The following is a 17,730-nucleotide window of genomic DNA, read 5'->3' as shown; positions in this document are numbered from 1 at the left end:
GCCGATGCCCAATGTCATAGTACAGAGCATGTCAAATCCAAAACACCAAATATCAGAAAAAAAAGGACTCCAAAACCTAAAATAAAATTGTCGGAGGAGAAGCGTAAACTTGCCAATATGCCATTTACGACACGGAGTGGCAAGGAACGGCTGAGGCCCTGGCCTATGTTCATGGCTAGTGGTTCAGCTTCACATGAGGATGGAAGCACTCAGCCTCTCGCTAGAAAAATGAAAAGACTCAAGCTGGCAAAAGCAGCACAGCAAAGAACTGTGCATTCTTCGAAATCCCAAATCCACAAGGAGAGTCCAATTGTGTCGGTTGCGATGCCTGACCTTCCCAACACTGGACGTGAAGAGCATGCGCCTTCCACCATTTGCACGCCCCCTGCAAGTGCTGGAAGGAGCACCCGCAGTCCAGTTCCTGATAGTCAGATTGAAGATGTCAGTGTTGAAGTACACCAGGATGAGGAGGATATGGGTGTTGCTGGCGCTGGGGAGGAAATTGACCAGGAGTATTCTGATGGTGAGGTGGTTTGTTTAAGTCAGGCACCCGGGGAGACACCTGTTGTCCGTGGGAGGAATATGGCCGTTGACATGCCAGGTGAAAATACCAAAAAAATCAGCTCTTCGGTGTGGAGGTATTTCAACAGAAATGCGGACAACAGGTGTCAAGCCGTGTGTTCCCTTTGTCAAGCTGTAATAAGTAGGGGTAAGGACGTTAACCACCTCGGAACATCCTCCCTTATACGTCACCTGCAGCGCATTCATAATAAGTCAGTGACAAGTTCAAAAACTTTGGGTGACAGCGGAAGCAGTCCACTGACCAGTAAATCCCTTCCTCTTGTAACCAAGCTCACGCAAACCACCCCACCAACTCCCTCAGTGTTAATTTCCTCCTTCCCCAGGAATGCCAATAGTCCTGCAGGCCATGTCACTGGCAATTCTGACGAGTCCTCTCCTGCCTGGGATTCCTCCGATGCATCCTTGCGTGTAACGCCTACTGCTGCTGGCGCTGCTGTTGTTGCTGCTGGGAGTCGATGGTCATCCCAGAGGGGAAGTCGTAAGCCCACTTGTACTACTTCCAGTAAGCAATTGACTGTTCAACAGTCCTTTGCGAGGAAGATGAAATATCACAGCAGTCATCCTGCTGCAAAGCGGATAACTGAGGCCTTGACAACTATGTTGGTGTTAGACGTGCGTCCGGTATCCGCCGTTAGTTCACAGGGAACTAGACAATTTATTGAGGCAGTGTGCCCCCGTTACCAAATACCATCTAGGTTCCACTTCTCTAGGCAGGCGATACCGAGAATGTACACGGACGTCAGAAAAAGACTCACCAGTGTCCTAAAAAATGCAGTTGTACCCAATGTCCACTTAACCACGGACATGTGGACAAGTGGAGCAGGGCAGGGTCAGGACTATATGACTGTGACAGCCCACTGGGTAGATGTATGGACTCCCGCCGCAAGAACAGCAGCGGCGGCACCAGTAGCAGCATCTCGCAAACGCCAACTCTTTCCTAGGCAGGCTACGCTTTGTATCACCGCTTTCCAGAATACGCACACAGCTGAAAACCTCTTACGGCAACTGAGGAAGATCATCGCGGAATGGCTTACCCCAATTGGACTCTCCTGTGGATTTGTGGCATCGGACAACGCCAGCAATATTGTGTGTGCATTAAATATGGGCAAATTCCAGCACGTCCCATGTTTTGCACATACCTTGAATTTGGTGGTGCAGAATTTTTAAAAAAACGACAGGGGCGTGCAAGAGATGCTGTCGGTGGCCAGAAGAATAGCGGGACACTTTCGGCGTACAGGCACCACGTACAGAAGACTGGAGCACCACCAAAAACTACTGAACCTGCCCTGCCATCATCTGAAGCAAGAAGTGGTAACGAGGTGGAATTCAACCCTCTATATGCTTCAGAGGTTGGAGGAGCAGCAAAAGGCCATTCAAGCCTATACAATTGAGCACGATATAGGAGGTGGAATGCACCTGTCTCAAGCGCAGTGGAGAATGATTTCAATGTTGTGCAAGGTTCTGATGCCCTTTGAACTTGCCACACGTGAAGTCAGTTCAGACACTGCCAGCCTGAGTCAGGTCATTCCCCTCATCAGGCTTTTGCAGAAGAAGCTGGAGACATTGAAGGAGGAGCTAACACGGAGCGATTCCGCTAGGCATGTGGGACTTGTGGATGGAGCCCTTAATTCGCTTAACAAGGATTCACGGGTGGTCAATCTGTTGAAATCAGAGCACTACATTTTGTCCACCATGCTCGATCCTAGATTTAAAGCCTACCTTGGATCTCTCTTTCCGGCAGACACAAGTATGCTGGGGTTGAAAGACCTGCTGGTGACAAAATTGTCAAGTCAAGCGGAACGCGACCTGTCAACATCTCCTCCTTCACATTCTCCCGCAACTGGGGGTGCGAGGAAAAGGCTCAGAATTCCGAGCCCACCCGCTGGCGGTGATGCAGGGCAGTCTGGAGCGACTGCTGATGCTGACATCTGGTCCGGACTGAAGGACCTGACAACGATTACGGACATGTCGTCTACTGTCACTGCATATGATTCTCTCAACATTGATAGAATGGTGGAGGATTATATGAGTGACCGCATCCAAGTAGGCACGTCACACAGTCCGTACTTATACTGGCAGGAAAAAGAGGCAATTTGGAGGCCCTTGCACAAACTGGCTTTATTCTACCTAAGTTGCCCTCCCACAAGTGTGTACTCCGAAAGAGTGTTTAGTGCCGCCGCTCACCTTGTCAGCAATCGGCGTACGAGGTTACATCCAGAAAATGTGGAGAAGATGATGTTCATTAAAATGAATTATAATCAATTCCTCCGCGGAGACATTGACCAGCAGCAATTGCCTCCACAAAGTACACAGGGAGCTGAGATGGTGGATTCCAGTGGGGACGAATTGATAATCTGTGAGGAGGGGGATGTACACGGTGATATATCGGAGGGTGATGATGAGGTGGACATCTTGCCTCTGTAGAGCCAGTTTGTGCAAGGAGAGATTAATTGCTTCTTTTTTGGGGGGGGTCCAAACCAACCCGTCATATCAGTCACAGTCGTGTGGCAGACCCTGTCACTGAAATGATGGGTTGGTTAAAGTGTGCATGTCCTGTTTTGTTTATACAACATAAGGGTGGGTGGGAGGGCCCAAGGACAATTCCATCTTGCACCTCTTTTTTCTTTTCTTTTTCTTTGCATCATGTGCTGATTGGGGAGGGTTTTTTGGAAGGGACATCCTGCGTGACACTGCAGTGCCACTCCTAAATGGGCCCGGTGTTTGTGTCGGCCACTAGGGTCGCTAATCTTACTCACACAGTCAGCTACCTCATTGCGCCTCTTTTTTTCTTTGCGTCATGTGCTGTTTGGGGAGGGTTTTTTGGAAGGGACATCCTGCGTGACACTGCAGTGCCACTCCTAGATGGGCCCGGTGTTTGTGTCGGCCACTAGGGTCGCTAATCTTACTCACACAGCTACCTCATTGCGCCTCTTTTTTTCTTTGCGTCATGTGCTGTTTGGGGAGGGTTTTTTGGAAGGGACATCCTGACACTGCAGTGCCACTCCTAGATGGGCCCGGTGTTTGTGTCGGCCACTAGGGTCGCTAATCTTACTCACACAGCTACCTCATTGCGCCTCTTTTTTTCTTTGCGTCATGTGCTGTTTGGGGAGGGTTTTTTGGAAGGGCCATCCTGCGTGACACTGCAGTGCCACTCCTAGATGGGCCCGGTGTTTGTGTCGGCCACTAGGGTCGCTAATCTTACTCACACAGCTACCTCATTGCGCCTCTTTTTTTCTTTGCGTCATGTGCTGTTTGGGGAGGGTTTTTTGGAAGGGACATCCTGCGTGACACTGCAGTGCCACTCCTAGATGGGCCCGGTGTTTGTGTCGGCCACTAGGGTCGCTAATCTTACTCACACAGCTACCTCATTGCGCCTCTTTTTTTCTTTGCGTCATGTGCTGTTTGGGGAGGGTTTTTTGGAAGGGACATCCTGCGTGACACTGCAGTGCCACTCCTAGATGGGCCCGGTGTTTGTGTCGGCCACTAGGGTCGCTAATCTTACTCACACAGCTACCTCATTGCGCCTCTTTTTTTCTTTGCGTCATGTGCTGTTTGGGGAGGGTTTTTTGGAAGGGCCATCCTGCGTGACACTGCAGTGCCACTCCTAGATGGGCCCGGTGTTTGTGTCGGCCACTAGGGTCGCTAATCTTACTCACACAGCTACCTCATTGCGCCTCTTTTTTTCTTTGCGTCATGTGCTGTTTGGGGAGGGTTTTTTGGAAGGGACATCCTGCGTGACACTGCAGTGCCACTCCTAGATGGGCCCGGTGTTTGTGTCGGCCACTAGGGTCGCTTATCTTACTCACACAGCGACCTCGGTGCAAATTTTAGGACTAAAAATAATATTGTGAGGTGTGAGGTATTCAGAATAGACTGAAAATGAGTGTAAATTATGGTTTTTGAGGTTAATAATACTTTGGGATCAAAATGACCCCCAAATTCTATGATTTAAGCTGTTTTTTAGTGTTTTTTGAAAAAAACACCCGAATCCAAAACACACCCGAATCCGACAAAAAAAATTCGGTGAGGTTTTGCCAAAACGCGTTCGAACCCAAAACACGGCCGCGGAACCGAACCCAAAACCAAAACACAAAACCCGAAAAATTTCAGGCGCTCATCTCTACATTAAACATAGTGTGTCTACATTCACACAATTCATTTATGTTTCATATACACCTTATACACACAGCCTGAAGGTCATTTAATACAATATTTTTAATAACTTTGTGTATTAAACAAAGTTTGTGTACATTGAGCCATCAAAAAACAAAGGTTTCACTATCTCACTCTCACTCAAAAAAGTCCGTATTTCGGAATATTCCGTATTTCGGAATATTTGGATATGGGATACTCAACCTGTAATTATCTACTTATGTATATGCTACAGCCGATCTTTCAAGAAGACTGGACATATACAGTATGTTTCTCAGTACAGATGTTAGGTGTCTTATATGTATGCATGGGTATATGATTTACTAAGGGCAAAATGTATGTACAAAAACTATAAACATATGCGCTATGCTTTGTGCGCAAAGTGTCACATCAAAAATGTGCCCTTCAAAATAAAAACGTGCCTTCTTCAATGCTCAGCACCCTTGCCCTAAAAAAATCCTAGAGTGAACACTATAGACCCCTTAGTCTCTAATCATTATATTATTTTATTTTACTCTTTTAAAAAAATAATAATGAAAACTACTCTTCTAAATGATAAACAAAAGTAAAGCATCCAAAGCTCATAGTAGGTAGAAATTGTGTCATTTTCTTGTGCTCTAAAATAAGAATGCTAATTGGTAGTAGATAAAATCATTCAATTTGAAGTTGCATTAATTACTTTGTATGCAATACAGCACCATAGAAATGCAAATTATATTACCGGTATATTATTTACCCAATTCAAAGTAACATTTGACATTTTTACCTTGACTTAAATAGAAAGTGCTCCTAGCATGTAATTCTCTGATTGCAGGGGAAACCATTTTGCTTAAGTTGTCATTTGTAGTCAAATAGACATTCATAAAATCAAACAAAGTGAAATCCTTCTCCTTAATATGTAATGAAAAATATCCAAATAATCAAAAACAGTAAAAATAAGTTACACATAACACATAATCTCAGTTTAGGGCTCTCTTTAGCTTTTGCTTTATATAATTATCTGTAGCACGATAGACCTGGTTACCCTATCCGGTGCTTGAGGCAGACCTTCTGTGCACAAGCCTGGCACTGCAGTTTCATGGCTTTTCCAGCTCTACTGTAGAACAATTCACAGCCGAGTTTCCATTACTTGGCCAAATGTACCTATCCAGTACTGTATCCCAACCACACACACACTGGTGTGGGTAGATAGATAGATAGATAGATAGATAGATAGATAGATAGATAGATAGATAGATAGATAGATAGATAGACAGTTTCTAGTTAGACAGTCAGTAGACAGACACCATATGTTAGACTGACATTAGGTCGGCAGGGTCAAAAGGTTAACAGGGTCAAAAGGTCAACATTAAAATGGTCGACATAAAAATGTAGACACCATGGGGTATATTTACTAAGGTCCCGATTTTGACCGAGATGCCGTTTTTTCTTCAAAGTGTCATCTCGGTAATTTACTAAGCCAAAAACACGGCAGTGATGAGGCAATTCGTATTTTTTTGGAAGTTCATGTGTAAAATTACGAATGAATACACCATCGGTCAAAACGCGGCTGTTTAGGTATGAATCACGGTCATTTACTAACCATTCGTATTTGTAATGTCTACCGTGATAATGCATTTGCGGTCGTGAAAAAATACAATTCGTACAAAAGTCCTAAAAAAAGTAGACCTGCTTTTGAGAAGCGTGTTTACATGTGTATTCAATTATTCATTAGTCACACCTGAATGTTTGGCCCTATAAAAGGCTCCCAGGCACATTTTGAAGATCTCTCACTCTGAAATGGCGGCTGTTGTGTGTGTTTCAGATTTTTTGGTTGTTGGGGGATACCTGAGAGTGCTCCATGACTCTTCAATAAATCAGGGCCAGGTAAGTGCACATGGTCAGAAGGTTGAACAGGTGCCGCGGAGGCTGCGCCAGCCTCGTTTTTTTAGGGGACGTTTAAACTTAAACGCATTGTCTGATGATAGGGTCATACAGATGTTTAGGCTAAATCGAAACAACATTTTCCGTCTGTATGACCTTGTCAAACTGGGACTAGACCCTGGGACAGCACGCTCTCGCTCTGTCTCAGGCCTGCACAAACTCCTGGCTGTGTTGCACTTTATGGCTACTGGGAGCTTCCAGGCTGTGACAGGCGACGTCATAGTTATCTCCCAGCCCACCTTTTCAAAATATTTGAATCAGGTGAGTTGAAATATACATACACGTCTATGTCTAAGTGTTGCTTCTGTTAGGTCTTAGAACACAGTATTGTATTGAATACAGATCATGACACTCACCTTATATTTATTAATGTCCACTCAGGTTTTGGATGTCTTGGACCCCCATATAAATGCCTCTATCTGCTTCCCTACCCAGGAGTCGCAGTGGCATGCAGTCAGGGTAGCTTTCTATGAGCTTGCTGGCATGCCCAATGTGCTGGGGGCCATAGATTGCACACACGTTGAGCTGAGACCACCTAGGGGCCGACAATATATTTATACTAATAGACATATGGACAAATCCACTAATGTCCAGGTGGTTTGTGATGCAAATCTAAAAATTATGAGTGTGGTTGCAGGTTACCCTGGCGGCTGCCATGACTCCTTCATCCTCAGTCAGTCATCTCTCTTCGATATATTTGAGGACGGACAAATGCCTGATGGCTGGCTGCTGGGTATGTTCCAAGTGTGTTGTGTGTATGTGTGTTAACTTCAAACTCCTTTTTTTGGGGGGGGTAATTATTCATCATACACATGTACTAATGTTGCCTATATCTGTTTTTCAGGTGATGGTGGTTATGGCTGCTACTCTTGGCTACTTACTCCATTGTCCCAACCTGATTCTCCTGCTGAACACAGTTACAATCATGCACATAAGTCTACGCGGAACGTGATAGAAAGATGTTTTGGAGTGCTGAAATCTAGGTTTCGGTGTCTGGATAAATCTGCTGGGCTTTTGTTGTATAGTCCCTCTAAGGTGACTAGGATTGTGTTCTGCTGCTGTTTTCTCCATAATCTGTGTTTGCAACAACATCTGCCACATGATGAGGAAGAAAACAGTCAGCAAGCAGGGGAGTTAGAAACATCTGGTGACAGTGTGAGTACAGATGTAGGGAGGCAGGTAAGGCAAGAAGTTATTCAGCGATATTTTACCCGTAAGTATTATTTTGATTATAATCACCTTGCCTGACCACTTTCCTTACATGTATTGTAGGGGGGAATGTTTGTTTTGTTCGATAGTGTTTGTTCTTTATACTGGTCTGTATGTTTATTTTCCTTTTAATTAAATAAACATTGACAATCATTACCCCATTAAACCATACACACATAGCGTGCTTTAAAATGATTGACACGGACACAGGTTTTTTTATGGAATACAATAGCCAACATTTATTGTGTTGCACAAATTTCCTGCCTTAATAATTTTTTTTTGGTGTGTGTGCTTGGTGCAGAAGTTTGTCCTGTTTCGCTGGCCCGTGTTCTGCTTGAGCGTCGAACAGGGGAGGTAACTGGGGTCTGGCTAGGGGTCGTGGTTCCAGAGCTGGAGCTGACTTGTTGTGCTGCCAGCACAGTAATGCTTTGGCTCAAGTTGTGAATACTGGCATTTAGCTGATTATTGGTGGCAGTGTGGCTGGCAACAATTCTGGACAAAGTTTCAGTCACTACTTGGTTGTGCTGGATGACTTGTATTAGGGCTTGTTGCTGCCGCTGTTGCTCATCGATTACTCTGGATAAATTTGTCAGCATTTGCATGTTGTCCGCCCTGATTTGCTCCATTGAAGTAGCTATTCTGCCTACCTGAACAATCAGTCTGCTCGAGTTCCTACTAATGCGAGGTAGATGATGCGGCAGACTGGCAAGGTGTTGTGTGTGTGTGTTCAGGTAGGCAGTGTTTTGGACCTGTTGTGTGGCCCAACTGCTCCAAAAGTCTGCGGACATTTGTTGCTGTGGTGGAGTTGGGATCAATTGGGGACTTACGGAGGCTTGGGGCATATCCTGCTGCTGGGTTGGCTGGGTAGGAGCAACGGGCTGCAGGTGCAGTGTAAAGGTAGCCTGTTGGTCGTCCTCGCCCATGATGGTTGGTTCTGTATGGGGGTCACAACAGCCACTGATTAATTTCTAATATATTTATTTGCTTGCCCTAAACATGGCATACTTAATAATACTCATGAAAATGTTAAAGATTGTGTGTTGTCCAAAAAACTGGGAATACTGCCTTAAGAAACACATGTGCCTTCACAGGCGTGCGCAGACACTGACTGGCGGGTTCACCACCAAACTTATCCCCCTACACAACATTATAGTGTTCTCTATCCTCCCCTGTCCTGGATATAAACTGCTCACCTGGTCGACCCAGAGGAGCGGACCAGGTAAGCAGTCTACATCCAGGACAGGGGAGGTGTGAGAACACTATAATGCCGTGGAGGGGTTGGGGGGGTGGAAGTCCTGTGCCAAACCCGCAAATCAGTTTCTGTGCACGCCTGTGTGTGGCTTCTAATTTTCCAAACACAATTTTATTTTATTTGTTTTGTTCAGAGACTCTAAGACATAATGATATGTGAAACACAAAGATATGTCCCCATTTAACATTAATGCCTGTAAAAATTGAGTATGGCCCTTCCTTTACATAAATACTAACAAGGCAGTAAATGTTGTTTCTAACAAACTCATTAATTTGTAAAGGCAGTCATTTTTAAAACCTTAAAATGTTTTTATTTATTTTGTGTTTTTTTCACAAAACATGCAAATGTGTTAAGTAGGACTATGTTTATAACTGGTGATGTGGGCCATGTGAAACATTTGTATTAACCAATGTTTTTTTTTTTTAATTATTTAAACAAAATGTTATAACAAAAAACAAAATGGATGTTAGGCAAAACATGACATCTGAAAATGGGTGCAGTAATTTATGCAAAAATAAACATGTGCTTGGTAATTGACATTATGGCCATGACTAATAATATGCACAAATATAATTGTCCAGACAATACACAAACAGTGGTGCAGCTGAATTAACCATGAGAAGACCTAAGGATTAGAACAGACAATGATATGTGCAAGGTGATAAAGGCACAAGGAAGACAGATTATTTTGAACATTTATAAAAACATTTTCACCATATAACACCTTGAACATATCAGAGCTTAGTAAAATTAATCTGACTTAGCCATGTTCATTCATAGTCCACACTGTGAAAAACTGTTATTAATTTTTGCCTAACATTTTTTACTCACCAGACAGCTGAGGTGATCGTGGCTCATCACTTTGAGGACTTGCAAAAATGTCCAGAGGTGGCTGGGGCAACACTGCGGAGATGCGCCGCCTGGGTGGTGAAGATGGAGCCGCTGACTCAGACTCCACACGACGTGACTTACTGGGCCTCGTAGGCAAACTCAGAGCCCTGTGATGTCCGCCTTAGAGGAGGGCGGCTTGCAGAAGAAGAACCTATGTGAAGAGAAAAACATTAATATTTGTTGGCTTCTATGTGTTTGCAGAATATGTGAATACAGTGAATTCTTACCTGCATTCCCACCATCATCAGTTGGCTGTGGCCTGTCTGTGGTTCTTCTCTGGCGTACTGTTGATACATTTGAAAAAACATTATGACCATACTTTAAAAACTCCTTGTTATCTGAACTTCCTTATTGTGATGTAAACATCTGGAACCTAATGTTAAGTACATTTATTTTGGTTTAAGCTATTCAGTATTCATTATTTGGGTGTGTTTTAAAAAAATAAGATGGTGTGGCACAAAATAATCCTTATACAAAGGTTTATTCTGCGCATTTTTTTAATAAAAAATTACACCTACAAATTGCCACAAACAGCATCAAACAAACAATTTAAAAAAAAAACACATCAATAAACACAACACCAAAAAAAAAAAAAAAATTAGGGACAAGCAAGATCTCTGATTATGTATTAGAAATACACATACCAGCATGCACTGCAACAGATGTAACATTCACTAATAACAAAACTCAGGCAATGCATGCTGGGACTTGTAGTTTGGAAACACCTTTACAGCTACAGGTTGCACAGGCCTGCACTACATCACCAACACAATGATTATAATTTTAAAAACACAGTAACAATTAGCAGCATAATTATTTTTCAAAATGCAATATCACAAAATAATTTCAAAATAACTCACCATCCTGCCTTGGACGGTCAGAATCCCTGACATGAGTCGCAGCAACCACTTCTGAAGGAATAAGGGACCGCATAGGCTCCTCCCAATCACGATAAGTCGCACGGAAGGGGTGTCCACCCCCGGTTTGGCTGGCTGATTTTGCCTCCTTGGCCATCTTGGCATTGACACGGCGCTTGATGTCATAAAAGTGCTTCCGGCACGTGTCCTCAGTCCGCCTCACCACACCCTCACTATTCACTGCCGCTATAACTTTACCCCACAGGACAGCTTTCCTACGTGAGGACACCTTGGCAGCATCCTGCCCAAACAATTGGCGATGATGCCTCATCAGCTCCCGCACCAAAGCCATGTTTTCAGCATAGCTGAACTTAACATTGTGCCCAGTCTTGGTAGTGGTGCGTGGCTGCGGAGCCACAGCACCATCACTATCACTGGATAACGCAGCAACAGGCACCCCCTCCTCCTCCTCACTAACCTCCTCCCTCTCACTAACCTCCTCCCTCTCACTCACCTCCTCCACTCCTCCCTCTCACTAACCTCCTCCACCACACTGTCCTCTGACTGAGACATAATCCCTACAAACTACAAGAAACACAGAGAAAATAAAACACAAAACACACTCCTCCACTACCACTACACACCACACAACCTACACACACACACACACACACACACACACACACACACACACACACACACACACTCACAAACAATGACAATAGACTTTAAAAAAAAACAAGGACAAAAAAGTAGACAAACTTTGAAAAAACAACACAAGTAAGACAATACTACTTACACACACAGTACAGCACTCAACAATCTATAAACTCCGCAACAAATCCACCAACAACTCCAACAAACTCACCAACTCCTAATACACCTTCCTCTCTCCTCTCCACTAGCTAAACCCACGAGGTGCGGACGGTTTGGGGCGTTTTTATAGTAATGTGCACAGACACTCCTTCATCACGAATACAACCAATCACGGACGAGTGACAAAATCGAAACTTAGAAAAAAAAATGCGGCCGGGAACGGACAAACACTGCCGGAACAGACATGTGACGCAGTCGTAATAAAAACCTAAAAACACGGCCGAAAAACAACAAAATCGGCCGCATTCTTACAAAAAAAACACGAATGACATCGACATCGGACAACACGAAAAATACAAATACGACAGCTTAGTAAATTAGGCGTAACCAATTCAAAAAGTTGCACAAACACACTTTCGATGTCATTCGTGTTGATTTTCACACCAAATCGGTAGTAATACGAATCTTAGTAAATTTACCCCCATGTTTTTTGCATTTTTGTGGTTTGTGTGGAAAGTTTTGGCATCTGGGACCCCCAATTGTAGAAAGGCATACCCTCATGGGGCTCGCTCTTCTCGCCACGCTTTGGGCTTGGTGGCTCATTGCGCTCGACACAAGGTTTCTATCCTACTCTATGCTGACATGGATAGAGAAGGTATGAAATAGTCCAAAAACATATTAAATAAAAAAAAACATGGGGTTTATTTACTAATCGTGTTTTTGCCGTTTTGAAGGGTGTTTGATCTCGAATGGTATCGGGTGCATTTTGCTGCAACTTTTTGAATCCTGATACGGTCATTCACTAAGCTGCCGAGTTTTGCACATTCGTTTTTTCCGATGTCGATGTGATTCATAATATCAGGCAGTGTTTTACGGGAGTGATGAGTAAAACACTGCCTGACAAAACACAAGGAATCCCGGCCGGATCTGTGAGATCCGTGCAGGGCTTCATTGTGTACCTTAAAAAGTTCATTAAAGTCTTTAAAAATCTGAAAAAAATTGCGTGGGGTCCCCCCTCCTAAGCACAACCAGCCTCTTGCTCTTTGAGCTGGTCCTGGTTGAAAAAATATGGGGGGGGAAATGACAGGGGTTCCCCCATATTTAATCAACCAGCACCGGGCTCTGCGCCTGGTCCTGGTTCCAAAAAAAATACGGGGGACAAAAAGTGTAGGGGTCCCCCGTATTTCTGAAACCAGCACCGGGCTCCACTAGCTGGGGAGATAATGCCACAGCTGGGGGACACTTTGATATCGGTCCCTGTGGCCGTGCCATTAAAACCCCAACTAGTCACCCCTGGCCGGGGTACCCTGGAGGAGTGGGGACCCTTTCAATCAAGGGGTCCCCCCCTCCAGCCACCCAAGGGCCAGGGGTGAAGCCTGAGGCTGTCCCCCCCATCCAAGGGCGGCGGATGGGGGGCTGATAGCCAAGTGTAAAATTGTGAATATTGTTTTTAGTAGCAGTACTACAAGTCCCAGCAAGCCTCCCCCGCAAGCTGGTACTTGGACAACCACAAGTACCAGCATGCGGTGGAAAACCGGGCCCGCTGGTACCTGTAGTACTACTACTAAAAAAATGCTCCAATAAAAACAGGACACACACACCGTGACAGTACAACTTTATTACATACATGCACATCAACATACACACATACTTACCTATGTTCCCACGAGGCTCGGTCCTCTACTCCATGTAGAAGCCTAGGGGTACCTGTGGAAAAAAATATACTCACATAATCCAGTGAAGAATCCAGCCTTTGAATAATCCATGTACTTGGCAAAATAAAAAAACACAAACCCGACCACGCACTGAAAGGGGTCCCATGTTTACACATGGGACCCCTTTCCCCGACTGCCAGGACCCCCCCTGACTCCTGTCAAAGAGGGTCCCTTCAGCCAATCAGGGAGCGCCACGTCGTGGCACCCTCCTGATGGGCTGTGTGCTCCTGTAGTGTCTGTCAGGCAGCACACAGCAGTGATGTCTAATGTCTGTCTAACATATGGTGTCTATCTATTGACTGTCTAACTAGACAGTGTGTCTATCAACCGGATACACACACACACACACACACACACATCCCACATCCCACCACACCCTTTACTAGCCATGGGATAAGTTTTATCAGAGGCTAACTACCCACTTCTATCACCAGACACAATAGTTCATCTGTGCCAATCCTTGCATAAACTTCTATTTCAGGCCACCTCTAACTGTGAGCAGGCCATCCCCCCTCCACTGGACTCGATAAGGTTACTTCAGTTCTTTCATAGAGTAGTACTGTAGTTCATATATTCCCGTGCTTTTCACACCGACAGTGACAACCCACACTACTCCCTGTTTGGAGTTCCCTGCTCACTACAGATACTCAAGCCCACTATTATTAACCAAGGGATCTGAAGGAGTACTATATCTCCAGCATTGTTTACAGCAGGAGCTGGTAGACCAGCCTGCGCATAAGCTTGTTCAGTCACCATTCTAATCCATCTTGCCAAGGTTTGCTTATTCGCAGGTCAGCAACATTTGTGAAAACCAAACAAAACAAAAAGGGAATCTGACCTCCTGATAGAGGCAGTCCTCTCCATATATATGCGGAGAGCCCGTACCACATCCAAAAACCGCTCTTTGGAGGACAAATCAGAATAGATAAGGGGCCTAATTCAGACCTAGTCGCAAGCAAGCATTTTTTGCACTGCTGCGACCAGGTAGTTGCCGCCTGCAGGGGGAGGGGTTAATCGCTGTGCAGGGGTGCGAATGCATGTGCAGAGAGTTCCACAAACAAAAGTTTGTGGAGTCTCTGCACAGCTCAGGACTTACTCTTCCAGTAAGCCGGGCCGGAGCAGACATCAGGAACCCTACCTTCAAACGGCTGGACACGCCTGCGTTTCTCCAGACACTCCTAGGAAACGGTCAGTTGACACCCATAAACGGCCTCTTCCTGTCAATCTTCTTACGATCGCCGATGCGATCATTTTCTTTGGCCATCCCGTCGCTAGGGGGACCTCAGCAGCAATCGGGTCTGAATGACCCCCAAAGGCCGGAACCACAATCTCTTAGATAAGGTGAAAAGATGACACCACCTTAGGTAAATAACCTGGGTGAGTTCTGCTCGGTCACAATAAAATATTAGTAAGGGTGGACTACAGGACAAAGTGCTTAAGTCCGACACCCTTCTTGGAGAGGCAATAGCCAGTAAAAACAAGACCTTGGCCGTGATCCATTTAAGATCCACCATCTCAAGAGGTTCAAATGGAGACACTTGCAGGGCATTCAGGACAACAGACAGATCCCATGGAGTCACAGGAGGAACATAGGGAGGCTGAATCCATAAGACACCCTGAGTGAATGTATGAACATCAGGTATAGATGCAATTTTTTTCTAAAACCATACCATCAAGGCAGATATGTGAACCTTGAGGGAGGCCAGACGAAGGCATAAGTCCAGGCCTCTTTGCATAAAAGCCAAATTCTGGAAGTTCTGAATCTGTATGCATCCTAAATCAGCACACCAAGTGAAGTAAGAATTCCAAACCCTGTAATAAATCCGAGCAGATGCCAGTTTGCAGGCTTTTAACATAGTTGTATGACCACCTCAGAGAATATTTTGGCTCTCAGAAGTGATGCCTCAAGAGCCATGCTGTCAAAGCCAGCCTTGCCAGGTCCGACTAAAGACAAGGGCCCTGTACGAGGAGGTCTTGGCGCTGAGGAAGTAGTAGAGGATGCTCTGTCGATAGACCCTGCAGGTCTGAAACCAATGCTGTCTGAGCCACGCTGGAACAACTAGAAGTACAAATCCTCCTTCTTGTTTGAACTTCCGCAGGACCCTGGGCAGGAGCGATACTAGAGAGAACACGTAGGGCAGCCGAAAGTTCCATGGAATTGCCAGTGTGTCTACGAATACTGCTTGAGGATCCCTGGTCCTTGATCCGAAGACCGGAACCTTGTGATTGTGTCTAGACGCCATCAGGTCTAGGTCTGCTAGGCCCCACTTGTCCACTAAGAATTGAAAGACTTCTGGATGAAGACTCCCCTCTCCGGCGTGCACGTCCTGGTGACTGAGGAAAAAACACTTTCGATATTGTTGACAGATGGCGTACTGCCCAACAAAGGATTTTTGACACTTCCATTATAGCCATGCAGCTTCGAGTGCCACCTTGATGGCTTATGTACGCCACGGTAGTGACATTGTCTGACCGTACTTGAACCAACCTGTTATGTACCATAGGCAGGACGAGAGTCAATGCACTGAATACCGCCCGCAACTCCAGAATGTTAATTGGGCAGAGTGACTCCTCCTTAGTCCAGCAACCCTGAAAAGAGTGTTGCTCCAACACCGCACCACATCCCCTCAGACTGGCGTCCGTTGTCGACAGGACCCAGCAGATGATCCAGAAGGGACGACAATTGCTCAATTGCTGGTCCAGTAGCCACCAGGTCAGTGACAGACGAACCTCCGGAGTCAAAGTGATCATGTGAGATCTGATCCGATGTGGTAGGTCATCCCACTTGGAAAGGATTAACCTCTGCAGAGGGCGAGAATGAAATTGAGGGTACTCTACCATGTCGAATGTCGACACCTTCAGGCCAAGTACTTGCATCGCCGAGTGTATCAACACTCTGGGGCAACAAAGGAAGCATCTTATCTTGTCTTGATGTCTCAGGACTTTTTCTGGAGACAGAAACAGTCGTTGACTTTGTGTCCAGGATTGCCCCCAGGTGCACCATGCTCTGAGCTGGAACCAGCAAGGATTTCTTCCAATTGATAAGCCACCTATGGGCTTGTAGGAAGCTTACTGTCAGATGTAGATGACTGAGGAGAACATCACGGGAGTTTGCCAGAATCAGCAAGTCATCCAGATACGGTAGGAACCTGACTCCCTGGCAACGGAGATGGGCCGTCATTATGGCAATGACCTTGGTGAGAATCTGAGGGGCCCTAGCCAGTCCAAATGGCAGAGCCTGGAACTAATAGTGGAGGTTGCCAATAGCAAACCGCAGATACTGCTGATGCAACATGGCAATTGGTATATGCAGGTACGCATCCTGTATATCCAGGGATACCATATAGTCTCTGGGTTCCATAGCCAGTTTAATTGAGTGCTGTGTTTCCTTACAGGACTTGGACACTTTCACAAACTTGTTCAGTGATTTGAGGTTGAGTATAGGCCGGAAAAACCCATTGGGTTTTGGTACTAGAAACAGGGTCTAGCGGTAACCTCTGCCTCTCTGGGCCAGAGGAACCGGCACTACTACTCCTGTATTCAGGAGAGAAATCACAACCTTTTGCAAAGCTTGCGCCTTTAATGGATCCGAAGGGATAACTGTGGTGCAAAACTAGTGAGGGGGAAATCTCCTGAAGGAAACTGCATACCCGTAAGAGACAACTTCTTGCACCAATGCGTCCGAAGTGGTCATTAACCAGACCTGGGTGAACGGCAGAAGTCAGCCTCCCACCCTGGGTTCCCCCCAGGGGGAGGCCTAACCCATCATGCGGCAGGCATACCTTGTTTAGAAGCAGGCTGGTGAGCCGCCTAGGACTGCTTTGCCTTGGGCTTAGTGGTTTTGGGAGCACGAGATTATCTCAGGTATGCCTGACCTTTTGCTTTCCCTTGAGGCCAAAAGGAACGAAAAGTGGTACCTTTAGCCTTCTGTGCAGAAGGATTAGTATTTGGGAGAAAGGCAGTCATAGCAGCCGCCAATTCAGACTCAATTTTATTTAGGTCTTCCCCAAACAAAATGTCCCCATTAAAGGGGGAGAACCTCCAAGGTCTTTTTGAAGTCTAGGTCCACCTTCCATGACCTCAACCACAGAATACGGCGAGCCAGGACAGACATAGTCGACGCCTTGGCTGCCAACGTACCCTCCTCAGAGGACGCCTCCCTAATGTAATAGGTGGCAGTGGTAATGTGAGACAGGTATGGTCTGGCATTGTCAGATATATTCTCGGGCAGCTCTTCCTCTAATTCCTGAACCCACGCTTCATTTCCTTTTGCAGCCCAACAGGCTGCAATAGTGGGTCTATGTACAGCACTTGTAATGGAGTAAATAGATTC

At 45.6% G+C, this 17,730-nt stretch overlaps 1 long non-coding RNA gene across 1 annotated transcript; it reads right to left on the bottom strand.

Annotated features, from left to right (window-relative positions):
• Positions 1-8,120: 8,120 nt before the first annotated feature.
• Positions 8,121-10,300, bottom strand: LOC134970095 (uncharacterized). The gene is made up of 3 exons (XR_010189657.1): positions 10,237-10,300; positions 9,950-10,160; positions 8,121-8,800 (listed from the first exon to the last, which is right to left on the bottom strand). It is a non-coding gene; the product is annotated as an uncharacterized LOC134970095 (long non-coding RNA).
• Positions 10,301-17,730: the final 7,430 nt, after the last annotated feature.

Source organism: Pseudophryne corroboree, chromosome 11 (genome assembly GCF_028390025.1).
Source record: "Pseudophryne corroboree isolate aPseCor3 chromosome 11, aPseCor3.hap2, whole genome shotgun sequence".
Taxonomy (NCBI): domain Eukaryota; kingdom Metazoa; phylum Chordata; class Amphibia; order Anura; family Myobatrachidae; genus Pseudophryne; species Pseudophryne corroboree.
This window is presented reverse-complemented; position numbering and strand designations above follow the sequence as displayed.